The sequence below is a fragment of the Chelonia mydas genome, chromosome 1 (assembly GCF_015237465.2).
Source record: "Chelonia mydas isolate rCheMyd1 chromosome 1, rCheMyd1.pri.v2, whole genome shotgun sequence".
Taxonomy (NCBI): domain Eukaryota; kingdom Metazoa; phylum Chordata; order Testudines; family Cheloniidae; genus Chelonia; species Chelonia mydas.
The window spans coordinates 42325884-42343402 of record NC_057849.1 but is presented as its reverse complement, the minus strand read 5'-3'; the positions used below and the strand labels follow the sequence as shown (position 1 = coordinate 42343402).

At 41.8% G+C, this 17519-nt stretch overlaps 2 protein-coding genes across 13 annotated transcripts in view; one reads left to right on the top strand and one right to left on the bottom strand.

Moving 5' to 3' along the window:
- Positions 1-7711, bottom strand: part of TNFRSF19 (TNF receptor superfamily member 19) — a 124677-nt gene extending 116966 nt beyond the window's left edge. For 2 of the 12 annotated variants that reach the window (XM_043530840.1, XM_043530798.1), the window contains exons 1-2: positions 7371-7711; positions 6962-7050 (exon numbers count right to left, since the gene is read on the bottom strand). The gene's annotated coding sequence lies outside the window, so the exon portion shown is untranslated. Of the gene's footprint in view, positions 1-839; positions 1002-1519; positions 1798-2449; positions 2514-6421; positions 6443-6961; positions 7051-7370 lie in introns of those variants that run through there. The other 10 variants (XM_043530810.1, XM_043530814.1, XM_043530818.1 and 7 more) reach the window with 10 other exon arrangements.
- SACS (sacsin molecular chaperone) overlaps positions 2242-17519 on the top strand; it is a 253374-nt gene continuing 238096 nt past the window's right edge. Inside the window, exons 1-3 of the mRNA XM_043530779.1 lie at positions 2242-2857; positions 7076-7250; positions 15315-15434. The gene's annotated coding sequence lies outside the window, so the exon portion shown is untranslated. The remainder of the gene's footprint in view (positions 2858-7075; positions 7251-15314; positions 15435-17519) is intronic.

The following is a 17519-nucleotide window of genomic DNA, read 5'->3' as shown; positions in this document are numbered from 1 at the left end:
ACCAGGCCATTTTTGAGAGGTTTGGGATAGGCACTGAACTGGGTTAGTATGATCAGCCTTCTCCTATATTGGGACTCAAACTGGAAAATATAGAATAAAGGGAATCAGTCATACTTAAAAAGCTGATGTAAGATAAGAAGGGGGGAGGGAAATCAGTAAAATTAAATCATTATCTCCTTAGTCAATAATCCAAACAGCTAACATTCTTAAAGTAGTACAGAAAATCATTTACTAATAGAGTACAACTCTCTGAAATAAAATATGATAAATAATCATACAAAAACAAACTTAATCCCACTTCTATAAACCTTGTTTATACAAAGAAAAGCTTCCTGTTTATATATAGGAAGTTGTCTTAAAATGTGATAAAAGTGAAACTGTACTTGAGTAAGATTACCTAGTAATTACCCAACCTGTTCACAGACCTGAATAAATGTCTTTTTTTGTTCATATTTAATACAACTGAACCCTATTGTTAATGCAATAAAACCATTCATGTCAAAGATTTACTATACAGTAAATGTAGAAATGTTAAACAAGTATCAACTGTCAGGACTGTTCATTCAGTTTGACTGAGCTAAAGCTTTATCTCCAAGGACAGATTAGATAAATTTTATGATGTCTGTCTCTTTAAATAACCAAAGGGTTTTCAAAAGGGCACAATTGTGAATTTTTAACTTCCAACCCCCTCCCAGCCTCAAGAGACTGTGCCAGTTTCTGTCCTATTATCCCTTGCCCCAAAATTATTTCAAGTAAATAGTAATGTATTAAAGTTTTACAAATAAAACATCATCATGAAAAGTAAGACACGTCTTTCAGAAACATTTTGCTTTCAGTACCTCACTCAGGCTGATCAAAACCCCTTTGTCTGCTTTGGAGAAGTAGCTCTTCGCTGCTGAGATCTGCAGGGCTGAGCTCATAGATAGCTACCACACATTATCATGAGCCTTTATTTTGCTTGGCATCTTTCACATAAATTCTGAAGTGCTTTTGGATACGAGCTCGGAGGGGGCAGAGCCGGATACATTATGGAACAGATCAAATGAAGTGAAATAAACCAAAAGAGCATGTTTCATGAGGAAGGCTGTTTCCATCACTTCCCGTACTGCCTCTTGAAATGCAAGGGCTGCTGTTGGTGCCGCAGCGCAGGCAGGTTCATGGCAGCAGCACGATGAGGGGAGCAGGGAGGGTGAAGGCATCGGGACACGCCAGGGGCGCTTGGGACTGCTCCTAGCAGCCACTGGCCCCCGGCGGGCAAGGCCACTCTCGGGGGAGCTGGAGAGTCTCTGCTCGCAGCCTTTTGCCCCCGCTACAACCTACTACTCCCACCCAGCCCCAGTCCCGCCTCAGGCCTCCTGCCCCACCTCCTACCAGCCCCCGGCCCCTGCTCCCACCCAACTCAGCCCCCATCACCCACCCAACTCAGCCCCCGCCGCCCCTGCTCCTATCTGCCCCAGCCGCCGCCGCCTCCTCCTCTTCCCACCCGTCGCGCTCCCCCCGGAAGGTGGGGGGTGCCTACCCGCGAGGGTCGCGCTCACACACCTGCCGCCGCGATGGTCCCGCACGGAGTCAGCTCGCCCGCCTCGGCCACCTCTGCCCAGCGCTCTCTCCGCTCTCCCGTAGCCTAGGCAACAGCCCGCCGCTTCCCCTCCCTCCCCCTCGCTGGTTGGACTCGAGTACGCTCAGGTGACCCAGGGCAGCCAATCGGCCCCCCGGGCGCCACGTGACGTCTCAGGAGCAGGCGCTCCGGAGTGGGTACCGGCGCTGCCGAGGTAGGAGGGAGAAGCTGCGAGGGCTATGCCGGGGCGGCGGCGGTTGGGCAGGCTCCGGCGGGTTTCTCTTGGGTCGGTTCCAGCACGCGCGTTTCAGCCAAGAAAGCTCCACAGCGCCGGGGGGCGCGCGTCGGTAGCGCGTGAGCCCTGGGCTCTTGGCGCGGCGCCTCGTTTTGGTACGGAGGCGCCTCAGGGGGGCGAGCCCGGCACGCCCGGCTGCGCGCGGGTCGGGGCAGTGGGCGATGCTGGGGCCCCCTCGTGTCGGGGGACGGGCTTGGGAGCCAGTCAGGCTTGGCCGTTCTCTGCCTGCCAAGTGTCCCGACGGCCTCCGCCTGCCCTAGGAGTCCCGAAAAGCCCGGGCCGCTGGGCTTTAGCAACCCAGGGGTGGGTGGGCGGGCGGGACGGCCGCTGGGTGGGAGGCCTGGCTGGCTGTGGGGACCCGTCGGCAGGGGACAGTCACTGTGCTAGGTGAAGGGGAACAAGAAACTGCCTCCAGGGCAGGCCAGGGACTCTCCGGCGCATTGAGCGAGGCGCGTCTGATCAAACCACTCGGGACTCGGGTAGCAAAACGATCCGAGGTTTCCCTGCTCGAGAGCCTGGCCAGTGTTCTGAGATCCCTAGGCGTGGAGCCCACTCCTTATCTCCCGAGAGTCCAGTAATGAGGCTGGATGACTTACTGGGGTATTTTCACTCAACTCTTCAAAACCAGGTTTCCCACGTGGCTGCATCACATGCTGGTACCTGTTGATTTAGCATCAACTGATTGAGCTTTGGGGCCTGCAGCTGCATTGATCTAACTTAGTATAAATCCCCCAGGCACTGTGTCTATATTAAAATACTGATTGCTTCAGGAGAGCAGGGGGCCAGGGAAAGAGGTTTCCACCTCATAGTTCTTCCTCCACACAGTACCACCTTGTTTTTCTCCTTCCCACGTTTTAATTTTTTCTCTCTCCTTTTTATTTTTTCCATATCCTGAAATAACTGTTTGAATTCTGTAGGATTTTAAATGATCACTTCAGTGGAAAAACATTAAAATACATTGCTAAATGGAATCCAGCTCCTGATGTACAATATTCCATTTACAGGTAAACTGAAGGGGCCTGATTCTCCTTTCACTTACCCTAGTGTAAATCCATAACTACTGAAGTCAATGGCATTTCACCTAAGATGAAACAGGCTGAGATGAGATCCAGCCCAAAGACTTTTTCTGCCAATATTTGATTTCAAGGTTCTTGGTTTCTAATGAACCAGTTGATGAAATTACTAAAACTTTGCAGAGGGTGAATACAAATTCATTGGAAATGGACTTGGAAGTTATGAATCAACAAATGCAATGAATAATAGGAATTTTAGATAGCTAATTGCCATCTTTCAGTAATAAAGAATTTTTCAAGTCCTCCAGAACAGATACCTACCTCTTATTTATGGATGCAGTGTACTTGTAGCTGTGTTGGCCCCAGGATATTAGCGAGACAAGGTGGGTGAGGTAATATCTTTTATTGGACCAACTTCTGTTGCTGAGAGAGACAAGCTTTCAAGCACAGAGTTCTTCTTCAGGTCTGGGAAAGGAAGAACTCTGTGCTTGAAAGCTTGTCTCTCTCAGCAACAGAAGTTGGTCCAATAAAAGATATTACCTCACCCACCTTAGCTTTTATTTAGCAGTTTTCATCCATAGAACTCAAACTTTACAGTTTTTATAATGGTATAAAAACAGAGTTCTCTTTCACTAGTCATGCAACTGACTATGATAAAAAGAGAATGTAACATATTCAGTTGGGTCATAAGAGCCAAATGGTTCCAACAAGAATAAGTAGTTTATACATTTTAAAAATATACTTGAGCAATTTTATTAATGGGAAAAAGTGCCTAATGAGGAATACTTTGTTTTAGCACCCTTGACAAAGGGAACAGTGTACGACACTGGAATTTTTATAAAGAGTGACATACTATATAGTACAACCATGGTACATCTGTTGTGAGTGACAGCTGTTGTGGAGCACTGAGAATTCTACATCCTTCTGCTATTTACAGACAGCTGTTAAAAGTATGTTATCTATTTTGTGTTGACACCTGTAAATCCAGTAAATATTTGTTTCTCTCTGTGGAGTTACTCCTAACCATCTGAGATTCAGATATTTATTTCAAAGTAATATAGTTTTAGATATCATTGATTTTTCCTATGAACATAAAATGAATGAGTCAATTCCATGCAAATAGTGAATTTTGAAAATTGGAAGCATTATTTTAAATGAGGTGATGTTTGATCTCTGTTTAAAAAAATGCTAGTTCCTTTTTAGGCCTTGGCAAGAATTGTAAAAGCAGATTCTTGTTGTAGGGAAGGCACAAGAGAAACAGTTGGGAAGTAATTTAGGTTGACCCTTTTGATAGGGCGAAGTTGCATGACATATCTGTTGTGAAAGCAAGAATTGTGCAGCAATAGGAAATTGGTATTTGTATATCTCAAAGATTAATATAGATCTTCACTTGTTATGACAGCTGTTGGAAACTGATGTCAGCATAGCCTTATAGTGTCTTTTGATATTCTTAACTATTACAAATCTCAAAATGTTTAAGATATCTAAAACAATCTGTGGAAATGGATCAGTAATGTTAACCAAGAACTGCTGAAGCCTGTTTAATAAGTAATATTTACAAGAGTCGTCCTCCTAGCCAGATTTGCTTAAAAAAAGCAATGTGAATTCTTTGTTTGCGCAGATTAAATCTGAGGATTAATCCATGTTTATACAGTGCTTTGTAAATGTAAAGCCCTAAAAATGCCAAGTATTATTATTGTTTAAATCTTTAAAAGCCGGATCCATGAAAGGCTAAACTATTATAGCGTTGCTTTTAAAGTAACAAAATGCCTACGTTTTTTTTCTTGTACTTTGGTATATCCCACTGCACTCTCACTTTTTAGTGCTCATTTTGCTGTATGCAAGTACTCCTTTTCCAGTTTAAATGGCTTGAAATGTATCTATGTTTAACAATTGGGCAAGATTACTTAAAATTGCTGGCATCTCTTGGCAATGTTAGGGCCCGAATACTTCAGTGGTTACTTATGTTGAGTAAGTATTATTCACATTAACAGTCCTGTTGACTTCAGTAAGTTACTCACTTATGAAAGTGTTTGCAGGATCAGGCCCTTACAATCACATTTTATTTATGTTTGGCTCATAATACACTGAAATAACTATTTTGATTTCTGATGTGAACTAAAACCAGTGAAGTACAGTAGGTTTTTTTTACATTTTTCTTACTACTTGACAGCAAATAGAAGATTTAGAAATGGTTTCTTCCAAAAGTAATAGGTAGTACAAGTCAATAAAATAACAAGAAATGGAGAAAATGATGATCAAAAAAACATGTCTGCTCAGCAGAATAAAACAGGGAACACATCTTTAAGCACACCAAAAATAATCCATTAAGACAATAATTGTTTTTTCTAAATAACATACTGAATTTTTATCCTAGCTATGTCTTTTAATAATAACTTGTCTTGAGAATGTATTATTCATACAGTGCTAATTGCCTTTCTTATAACGTAATGGTCTCTCTAAAAATGAATGTGAATCTAATTAGTGGTGTGGGAAATTAATTAGTTGAAATCAGGCCTGGTTGATCCAAGACTGACTTATTAGAATCTGTGGGTATTTGAAAAAAATTAAATGTGCTTTATATACATAGTCTAGAATAGCTGGTTGATTTTTAATTTGGAATGAAGTGAAGTTTGCAGACTGATACAGATTAATGAAGTCTGCCTGCATATTTTTAAAAAGTGCTGATAATTTTATCTTTTCTTACTTAAATTTATCCAAGATGGGGACAATATTTTTACAAGTTGTTGTAGCTGCATATAAATTTCTAGTAAAGTATAAAGATTTTTCTGTTTGATGTTTAATAGATTGCTAAACTGTTGGTGTCCTTTTTTAGCACCCTTTTTGCTGAATATTCAATATATCATGATTTGTATCGGCTCTGTTTGTCACCTGCAGTTTTGTAGTAAAATGCTATACTCAAGGTAGATAATTTAAAGTTTAAGGTATTCAAATAGATATTTAGGGGCAGATTTTCAAAAATGCTCAGCACTTGGATGCTGAACTCCTTTGAAAATCTGGCCCTTCCTTAGATTCATAAATGAGAGCTCAGCTCCTATTAAAAATCTGGTTCCAACTGTGGGTGCTGAGCATGTGAAAACTTGACTGACCTCATCTAAAATTCTGTCTCTTAAATATGCTAGTGCATGTTATATAATTCTTAAATACCATGAGTGGATATTCCTCAAACATATTATAGGAATTAGTGGTTGTTTTTTAAAAACACACACTAACTGACTACATTTAAGCATGAATTTGGAGGCCTGAATAGAAAACATTAGGGATGAAATCCTGGTTGCATTGACCTCAGTGGCAAAACTCCCATTGATTTCATTAGTGCCAGGATTTCACTCTGGATGTGCTTAAGGATTTTTTAATATTTTGTTAAAAATGCCTTAATAGAAGCTAATATCAGACTGAGGTGTTATTTGTATCAATAAGTATGTGGGGGAATCTACATAGTTTTACTAATGTTAAATGCTAAGATGAACAACTTTGCACTTAAAAGCGTCATGACATTTACAAATCAACATATTATTTATAGTTAAAACATACCTGCTGTTTCAAAATGTATCCCGAGTCCACAGTTATTACAACTAAAAGTATTGCTTGGAGAATGCATAGTATACAGACCTAATAAATGGCCTGGGAGGAGGTGGGAGAATAAAGTATACATGGTATGCATGAGACATAATTAATCTGTTCTTACATTAATTAAAAAAAATCTGTAATGCACTTCTAAGTCCCATAACCTTTGTATTAAATAAATAAAAATTGACAAAGCTAAAGACAAAGGCTATAAACCCTACAGTATAAAATACACCAAGAATATTAGTTGAAATTAATTTAGTCTTGTTTAGATCTCTGATTTTGTATCTGTTAGGTAGCTTGTCCTCAATAAAACTTTGCATAATACATTTTCCAAATAAAAATGCTGCATGAACTGCTTACTGCATTCCTACATAGGTCTGTGTCTTTTAAACTGTGTACATTTCAATCAAGATATGCAAAGTTTTTCATTCTAATATAAACTAGCTTTGTCAGTTTTGAAAAATCCTGCAATAAAAGATTGCAATGAAATACTAAATGCAGTACCTGCTATATGCTGAAGTTTTTCCAATAGCCAGCTTTTCTGCAACTTAATCCACACTGCCAGAGCTTCTGTATTAACTGCTTTTAACTTACTATTTTTTTTTTTTTTTTTAAAAGAGTAAGTATGTCAGCACAAGCCCAGACGAAACTCCAAATCCAGGAAAATAAAATTAACCGTGCAGATCAAAGGCAGAGGAGCACCGAGACCAAATGCTTGTAATCTGATCAGTGATCAGTTGCCATACATCAAAGGCAGCGCTTTGGAGAGGAAAAAAAGCTCTCTTTTCAGCAGGTAGTTGTACTCTTAAATTCTGCCTTCCAATCCTCAAATTGTTTTGTTTAAAAATGGATCACTTTAGTTCTCCCCTGCCCTCTCACTTTTTTGTGATAGCAGAATGTACATGATTCTTACTTACATGCTTAGAGTTGAGTGGCTGGATTCAGTTCCCAAGCTATGTTGTGAATTGTGTGTTGGAAGCTTTCTCCAGTGCCAGCGGGTTCCGCTTTATCCCTTTCATCTCACTGAACTGCAGATCCCATGACATCATTCAATGCTGTGGGACTGGTTAGAGAGCTATAATACAGCCTGTGGGGGAATACAGCTAAAGAGCAACAAAAGTTTGCATGATTTCTAGCCAGGTTGGCACATTGTGAGAAGCACAAGGCTCATTTCAAAGTTTATCTGTAAGTTTCCTCCCAAGAAAAGAAATGGAATGCTAGAAGTATTTTGTGTGATAAGATTCATGATAATTTTAAAATGAGGGGATTTAATAGCATTACCCTTGGAAAAAACCCCACAATTTCCCACAAAGGCCTGGCTGTTGAACACACAGTGATTTATTTACAGCTGCCAAGCAATTACAAAAACAAAAACAAAACCCGCCTACACACATTACTGGTGATGGAAAAGCTTCATGGAAAAGATGTCTTAAATTTTAACAGCTGAAACTCCAAGCTGAGAAGCACTTCCATCCTATTGTGAATTACCATTTAACTTCTTTGATTGGTAGTGATGAGACCAGCACTGATTCCTGGGTTCTCTTCTTCACTTCACTTCTTTATTGTGTGGTGTTGTGCAAATCATTTAATCACTCAGGGCCTGATTCAACTGTGCCTTGTGGCTCCTTTATGTAAAGTGTCCCTCAAGAAATTCTCTGGATATAGGGGCAGTTGCTGGCAGGTATACAATCAAAGTAGTCATCTTTACACCTTCAGCACAGGGAGGCTTGTTGGGGGAGGGAGAGGTGTAACCAGGGCTTTACTGTACCCTTGCTATTTCTGGCGACTGGAATGGTCCATAGGGACCATTGACTGCCAGGTGAAAGTAGGGCTATGTGTACACTAGAAATGTTACGGTGGTGCAGCAGAACCTCTGTAGTGCTGTAATGTAGACACTTATTACACACATTGTAAGGAGAGTGATCACTTTAGATAAGCTATTACCAACAGGAGAGTGGGTTTGTTGGGGGGAGGTGTGGGGGGGGGGAGAAAACCTGGATTTGTGCTGGAACTGGCCCACCTTGATTATCATACACATTGTAAGGAGAGTGATCACTTTACATAAGCTATTACCAGCAGGAGAGTGGGGTGGGGGAAGAGAAAACCTTTTGTAGTGATAAACACCCATTTTTTCATGATTTGTGTGTATAAAAACAAACATCTTTGTTAGGATATAGATATTCAGGCCTATCTGTAAAGGCCTGTACTCTAAGAATTTAGGTGTATTCTTATCACTTGGCTAGTTATAGAGGTACAAAAGAGAATCAAAATCACTGTCTGCCGGTGTAAGGGCCTTTTCTTACTGTGATAGTCTGAGGCCCTGTGCTTAGGCTGAGATCTCTGGCTAAGCAGCAGAGGCAGCCATAAGCTATGGCGGCTGTGATTGCAGAGCCCTTGGCCATTATCTTTGAAAACTCGTGGCGAACGGGGGAAGTCCCGGATGACTGGAAAAAGGCTAATGTAGTGCCCATCTTTAAAAAAGGGAAGAAGGAGGATCCTGGGAACTACAGGCCAGTCAGCCTCACCTCAGTCCCTGGAAAAATCATGGAGCAGGTCCTCAAAGAATCAATCCTGAAGCACTTAGAGGAGAGGAAAGTGATCAGGAACAGTCAGCATGGATTCACCAAGGGAAGGTCATGCCTGACTAATCTAATCGCCTTTTATGATGAGATTACTGGTTCTGTGGATGAAGGGAAAGCAGTGGATGTATTGTTTCTTGACTTTAGCAAAGCTTTTGACACGGTCTCCCACAGCATTCTTGTCAGCAAGTTAAGGATGTATGGGCTGGATGAATGCACTATAAGGTGGGTAGAAAGCTGGCTAGATTGTCGGGCACAACGGGTAGTGATCAATGGCTCCATGTCTAGTTGGCAGCCGGTGTCAAGTGGAGTGCCCCAGGGGTCGGTCCTGGGGCCCGTTTTGTTCAATATCTTCATAAATGATCTGGAGGATGGTGTGGATTGCACTCTGAGCAAATTTGCGGATGATACTAAACTGGGAGGAGTGGTAGATACGCTGGAGGGGAGGGATAGGATACAGAAGGACCTAGACAAATTGGAGGATTGGGCCAAAAGAAATCTGATGAGGTTCAATAAGGATAAGTGCAGGGTCCTGCACTTAGGATGGAAGAATCCAATGCACCGCTACAGACTAGGGACCGAATGGCTAGGCAGCAGTTCTGCGGAAAAGGGACCTAGGGGTGACAGTGGACGAGAAGCTGGATATGAGTCAGCAGTGTGCCCTTGTTGCCAAGAAGGCCAATGGCATTTTGGGATGTATAAGTAGGGGCATAGCGAGCAGATCGAGGGACGTGATCGTTCCCCTCTATTCGACACTGGTGAGGCCTCATCTGAGTACTGTGTCCAGTTTTGGGCCCCACACTACAAGAAGGATGTGGATAAATTGGAAAGAGTCCAGCGAAGGGCAACAAAAATGATTAGGGGGTCTAGAGCACATGACTTATGAGGAGAGGCTGAGGGAGCTGGGATTGTTTAGTCTGCAGAAGAGAAGAATGAGGGGGGATTTGATAGCTGCTTTCAACTACCTGAAAGGGGGTTCCAAGAGGATTGGCTCTAGACTGTTCTCAATGGTAGGCAGATGACAGAACGAGGAGTAATGGTCTCAAGTTGCAATGGGGGAGGTTTAGATTGGATATTAGGAAAAAACTTTTTCCACTAGGAAGGTGGTGAAACACTGAATGCGTTACCTAGGGAGGTGGTAGAATCTCCTTCCTTAGAGGTTTTTAAGGTCAGGCTTGACAAAGCCCTGGCTGGGATGATTTAACTGGACTTGGTCCTGCTTTGAGCAGGGGGTTGGACTAGATGACCTTCTGGGGTCCCTTCCAACCCTGATATTCTATGATCTATGATTCTAAGCGAACGGTCCACATCCTCACATTCCAAACTAGTCACATTGAAATAAGGTGCTATTGGGCTGTTAGGAATACAATCCTGTCCTGATAATGCCTATCACCTCCAGAGAAAGGGAAGTGCCTAGAAAATGTAAAAGGAAACAGCATCCTGTCTGGCAAGAACTCACTTATCAATACTGGGATGTGAAATCCTCACTTCTGTATTGTTTTTGTCATTATAGTTCCCACTTTGCTATTGTTTGTCTGTATAATCTCTGTCTGGTTCTGTGATTGTTCCTGTCTGCTGTATAATTAATTTTGCTGGGTGTAAACTAATTAAGGTGGTGGGATATAATTGGTTACATAATCATGTTACAATATGTTAGGATTGGTTAGTTAAATTTCAGGAAAATGATTGGTTAAGGTATAGCTAAGCAGAACTCAAGTTTTACTATATAATCTGTAGTCAATGAGGAAGTGAGTGGGCGTGGGTGGGAGATGGGAACAGGGAATGGGGTAAGGAAATTGGAATCATGTTTTGCTAAAGAGGGGAGATGGGAACAGGGAATGGGGGTAAGGAAATTGGAACCATGGTTTGCTGAAAGGGGAAATGGGAACAGGGAATGGGGCTGGGGAAACTGGAATCCTGTTTGGCTAAGGGCAGGAATGGGAACAGGGACACAGGTGGAGGGCTCTGTGGTGTCAGAGCTGGGAATGGGCACAACTAGGAAGGAAACTGGAATCATGCTTGCTGGAAGTTCACCCCAATAAACATCGAATTGTTTGCACCTTTGGACTTCGGGTATTGTTGGTCTCTGTTCATGCGAGAAGGACCAGGGAAGTAAGCGGGTGAAGGAATAAGCCCCCTAACAATCTTCTGTATTTTCCACAGTATGCATCCGATGAAGTGAGCTGTAGCTCATGAAAGCTTATGCTCAAATAAATTGGTTAGTCTCTAAGGTGCCACAAGTACTCCTTTTCTTTTAGCAATAGAAGAGGTTCTTCCATCAATATAGTAAATCCACCTCTCCCAAGAGGCGGTACCTAGGTCAATGGAAGAAGTCTTCTCTTGACCTAGGGGTGTCTGCACCAGGGCTCAGGTCAGTGTGACACTAAGCACCCCTGTGTTCACACCATACACACTTTTGTAATAATCTTTATGCAGAACATGCCTTGTGACGTATCATGTGAAAACTAGTAACTCACTGATCATGAATATTCTCGTGATGTATGTATGTAATGTGGTATTAAGTACATGCTGGAGTTACACCTAAGTTTGTGTAACCAGGTATGTCAGGTCTGTTCTAAACAAGGATGTGTGTTTCCTCAATTTACATATAAGCAGTAAACAGACCCTTCAAGCCAACAAAAGGTAGAGGCAAACCTCATACTAATAAGTGGGGGAGAAGATAGCATAGTGTATACGTCCAGCAGGAGAGAGAACCTCGGTCTGGCTTTTACTTTTAAAATAATCAATTTCAAAGGTTTACTGGTCTGTAAAGATATGATTGGGGGGGGAGGGGGGGTGGGTGGCTGAACCTTAAATGATAAATCATTGAATCAACTGATTATATACAATATTACTGTATTGTAAAAGTGTATCTAGAGGATGGTCTTTTCTGAAAACTAATGATATGCTGGAATAAGAACGGCCATACTGGGTCAGACCAGAGGTCCATCTAGCCCAATGTCCTGTTTTCTGACAGTGACCAATGCCATGTGCCCCAGAGGGATTGAACAGAACAGGTAATCATCAAATGATCCATCCCCTATTTCCCATTCCCAGCTTCTGTCGATTAATATCATTATTAAATGTATGTATTAACACTCTATAAAGAATTATGGATACTTATTGATATTAGGCTCTATAGTTTGCCCGGACAGGAGGGAATGTCATAGGTATTTACCTGTCTCCTATGTAAATTAAGCATGGTGGAATTGAAAACAACGGAAGCCTACAGGAAGGGAAGAACAGCATGAAGTCATCCTGCCCCTTGAAGCAAAGTTATTAAACTTTGGAAGATATAATCATGGGCAGAAACAAGAGTCGTGCAAGCTGAGAAAGATGCGTCCTTGAACCAAGGGGAGGGGGATTTGAAGTCTCTGGAGCTGAGTATAGATGAGAAACCTAGTTAGCCAAGCTCTTGCACCTAAGATGACAAGGGAAGCCAGCATCTTGTACTTCTGTGGAAGATTCTGACTGGGGAAAAATCAGTCATGGCTGGGAAGAAGAATGACTGGTGAGAAACCATCTTGAACAAAGCCTGGCTAGATTAAGTTTTGGACTTTTAGAAGCATACAGTAACTCCTCTCTTAATGTTGTAGTTATGTTCCTGAAAAGTGCTACTTTAAGCCAAACGGTGTTAAGTGAATCCAATTTCCCCATAACAATTAATGTAAATACGGGGAGTTAGGTTCCAGGGAAATTTTTTTGCCAGACAAAAGACACACACACACACGATAAGTTTTAAACAATTTAATACTTTACACAGCAATGATGATAGTGAAGCTTGGTTGAGGTGGTGGAGTCAGAGGGTGGAAAATATTTCCCAGGGAATGCCTTACTGCTATATGATGAATTAGCACTCGGCTGAGCCCTCAAGGATTAACACATTGTTGTTAATGTAGCCTCACACTCTACAAGGCAGCACGAATGGAGGGAGGGCAGACAGCATGGCAGAAAAAGACAGAGACACACACTGGGTGTGAGCGAGAGATGTGCATTGCCCCTTTAAGTACACTGACCCCACTCTAAGTACACTGCCCTTTTAAGTAAATCAGCAAATTGAGACAGCAGCTGCTGCCAGCAAGCTCCCTTCGTTCTGAGCCCTGTCGTGTCCCCACCCTGCTCTATGGAGATGGGGTAAAGGAGCAGGGGAGAGGGGGACACCTTGATATTTGCAGCCTTCTTTCCTACTCCCACACAGCAAGCAGGAGGCTCCCAGGAGCAGCTCCAAGTCAGAGGGCAGGAGCAGCTCAGGGCAGTGGGGGGAGGGACAGCAGAACTGCCTGGCAATTGATAGCCTGCTGGGCGTCTGCCACACAGGGAACATAGGGGAACTGGGAGCTGATAGGGGGGCTGCTGGTCCCCCCTGGTTCTAAGCCCCCACCAGCTAGCTCGAATGGGCTGCTCTTTCTGCAAGCAGTGGACAAAGCAGGCGGCTGCCAAACAACGTTATAAGGGAGCGTTGTGCAACTTTAAACGAGCATGTTCCCTAATTGATCAGCAAAGAAACAACGTTAACTGGAACAACTTTACTGTATTTTGTTTGGGTTTACTTATACTTGAACTCACTTAATCCCATGTGTATTTTGTTGTTAAATTTATATCATTTTAACCATGAACCAAGTTAATAAGCTGTCATGTTTTTTGTGACATTTTCTCTGAACTGTCCAGGAAAAGGCTAGACACTGCAGATCACATGGGTTTTGGGGAAATTCAGGACTGGGAGTGTGTTGGGATCACCTTGCTGGTTAAGAACATAACATAAGAACGGCCATACTGGGTCAGACCAAAGGTCCATCAAGCCCAGTATCCTGTCCTCTGACAGTGGCCAATGGCAGGTGCCACAAAGGGAATGAACAGACAGTTTATCATCAAGTGATCCATGCCTTGTCACTCAATCCCAGCTTCTGGCAAACAGAGGGTAGGGAGACCATTCCTGCCCATCCTGGCTAATAGTCATTGATGGTTGTAACCAAGGCTGGTAGAAGCCAAAGTGGGGCTGTAGACAGGATGCTGGGGTCAGAGTTGCTGAACCGGGGTTGTCTAGTACACAGACATTCAGGGTGTGATCTGCATGCAGTTCAAAATACTGTCTGGATCTGCACTGGGGGTTGAACTGGTTCCTAGCAAGCTTCAGTACAGTGGAGATATAAAAGTGGCAAACTGAAGTTCACGGTCTCCTGGTCCCTGAGCCCAAGGACAACTTTGGTCTACAGATGAGTTCAGCCCTCTGTGCTTCACTGTAACCCCCTGTAAAATAGATATAACATCTTATAGCGTGGTTGTTAGTATTGTATCTAGTGTTGCTGCAGGTTGTCCAGGTGTACCAGTTCCCTGGATTTTGGCAATTGTACCACATGCTCAGACGCAAGTGTTCGTAGGCACGCCAGACATTAGTGTTTGGTGGGTTCTGATAAACACTTTGAGCATATGAAGATTCCTTTACCAGGGCTACCAAAAATAAAAGGTGCATATACCTTAGATACAATTGTTTTAATGCTTAGAACAAAAGATAAGTCAGCAGTTCCTAACACAGGTCCTAGAGCAGTCCAATACCAGGGTAATAAGGTAAGAGCTTTATCAGGACCTGCCTCTCCATCCTGCATATAGGCTGCACTTGTCCTCTTGATATGGTGTTAAAGAGTAAGTCTGTACAGCTCTCGACATTCTCAGCCTATGAGCTGCCTGGCCTTCTCTCCCCAGACAGTTACTGTTTCCTGCTTTCACACAGCCCCAAATCTCTCCTGCACCTGTCCCCTCTGACTTCAGTCTGTTCTTCCTTTTCTGTACTTGAGTATTTAGGAGCCCTCTACTGGCTGAATGTTGAAGTGGAAATAACCCATTGCATACTGAGTGGTTAGGCTCATTACAGCATTAATTAACGTTTACGAAGTGCTTTGAGTTCTTCCTATAAAAGGTATTATAGAAACATGAAGTCCTGTTGTTTGGATGTAGATGGTCCAAAATAATATTTTAACATGCCAGTTGGGCTCTTTGGTGTTGTGTATAGTAATCAAGATACTAAGGAAAATATGTAAATTTGCAAGGTATGATGTCACAGCTGTGAACCAACTCCCAAATAATACATTACTGGAAAAACTGGAAGCAAACTAGAAGTCACTGCATCTTTTTCTAGTTTCCACTTTCTACTCTTCCTTAAATATAATTACCAAAATTGCTGACTCCTATTTTAACTTTCATTTATACCCTTCTCCCTACATACACACATTTCTTCTTTTGGGAACATCCGCTGATGACAATTCCATTCCATGTCTCCATAGCAAAAACTGGAACTGCCAGCATTGAAATGAAGTGGGAGGATGAGGGTATAGAGAGTGGAATGAACCCTCACTGTTCACTTCAAAGGGCTTTCTTTTGGAAACAATGATTGTTTGCAAAAGGTAACACCTTTACTTCTCTTGGATTTAAATAAAAGTAAAGATTAAAAGGTTTGTTCTTTGTTCTCTGTTTCATAAGCTTTAAAAAGACTGGAAGACTAAGGTTTGTAATCTTAAATTACTGCTAATAATTAATAATTGTACTTTGCACTTACAGAGTATTTTTTCTATGTGGAGTCCAGCAGTCTGAGAAACCCGCCCTCTCCCTATTCTGCTGATTCCTCACAACTGGATCAGCGGCTGTTATTAACTAATAATAAGAATACTTTGCCTTTTTATATTCATTTCCTCTAAATATCTCAAAATACTTTTCAAAAGTCAGTAAACATTACTATCCCCATTGTGCGCAAGGAGAACTGATATGTACAGACGTTAAATGACTTTCACACAGCCAGATAGTGGCAGAGCCAGAAATAGATTGTAGATTTCTTGACTCCCATTTGCTCAAACCATTATAGGCCTTGATCCAGTGAAGATCTTAAGCATGTGCTTAACTTTAAACACATGAGTAGTCCTATTAAAGCTAGTTGGACTATTCGCTGGGGTCTGGTCCTGCACCATTGAAATCAATAGGAGTTTTGCCTTTGACTTTAGTAAGGGCAGAATCAAGCCCCAGGACAGTACTCGCGCTTAAAGTGAAGAATGTGCTTTGCTGGCTCAGGGCCATAAAGATTAGTTATCTAGCCCTAGATATAATGATGGTTCTAGAGAAATGCCTATTGATAGATAATATAAAAACACCAATTTTAAAGGTCTCTACATATAAAAGGTCTCATTTTTATTTTGTTAGTATTTTTTTCTGACCTATATGATATCTATGTGTGAATTAGTGGTTAGAACATAGGACTGGGAATCGGGAATTGTGGTTTTATGTCTGGCTCTGGCACTTGCTGTGTGTGACCTGGAGCAAGTCATTTCACCTCACTGGGCCAGCCAGATCCTCAACTTGTATAAATTGTCATAACTGAATTGAAATCAATGGAGCAATGACAAGTTACACCATCTGAAGATACGGCCCACTGTGGATTTCTCCATTTGTTTAAAAAAAAAAATCTCTCATTGGGTACTGTGAGAATAATTAATCTTTGTAATAGTATATTGAGATCATAGCTGAAAGGTACTATAGAAGTGAAAACTATCATGTAGAAAAGCTATGCATTTACCAAAATACGTTTTTACCGCTCTTTTAAAGCATACTTTAATATTAATAAGCATTACTGAAGCATTGGTGCACTTTTCAGTGTCTGAAGGCAACACAGCCTTTGGCTGTGCTCTCACAAGATATCCAAAGTATTCACCAATGGCAAAGGAATGCACTCATGGTTGTGCCTTATAGCTTAATTAAGTGAGAAGCTAAGATGTTTTTAAGGGTTTTTAACGCTCCTTCACTGAGAGAATCTATTGCAACTTTCTACCTGCTGGGGTTTCTGAAGCTCTTTGCACCAGCATGCAAACTTTAATAATGTAACATTCTTTTCAGAGGTACTGGTACTGTTGTGTTGATGAACTGTCTTCCCCAAGGCTATTGAAGGTAGATCAACAATGTTATTAATGTAGGTAGAACAGGAGAACTGGATAGACTCAAGATTTTGAAATTTGTGTTCTTGGAGGATGCTTTTAGAGGATTATTTTTCTCAGTCTAACTTAAATAAATTTATTTCTACATTAGAGTGCCTTTATCTCAGGAACATTTTATTGTTATTATTTAATATTTATTTTCTGGTATCACCTAAAAGCCTCAAACAGGCTAGGCCAGATTGTGCTGTGCTTTATATAAACAAATAATAAATGTCAATCTGTGTTTCAAAGAACGTACAGTCTAAAAGATGATGTAACAACGTGTGAGTGAGACAAACAGACAAGGTGGAGTTGGGGCTACCAGTTGACAAACTCAATAAGACGTGTACAATTAGCTGGTCAGTGATAGTGTTAGTGGTCACAGCTGGCTATCTGCCTAGTCATTATGAAAACATGTATTTATAAGTATTTCGTTTCGGCAATTTACTGTAGCAAAACAATTGCAAACAATCGGAAGAGAGGATTTTCAGCTGAAAAAATGTAGCAATTAGTGGCGACAAAGCAATGTTT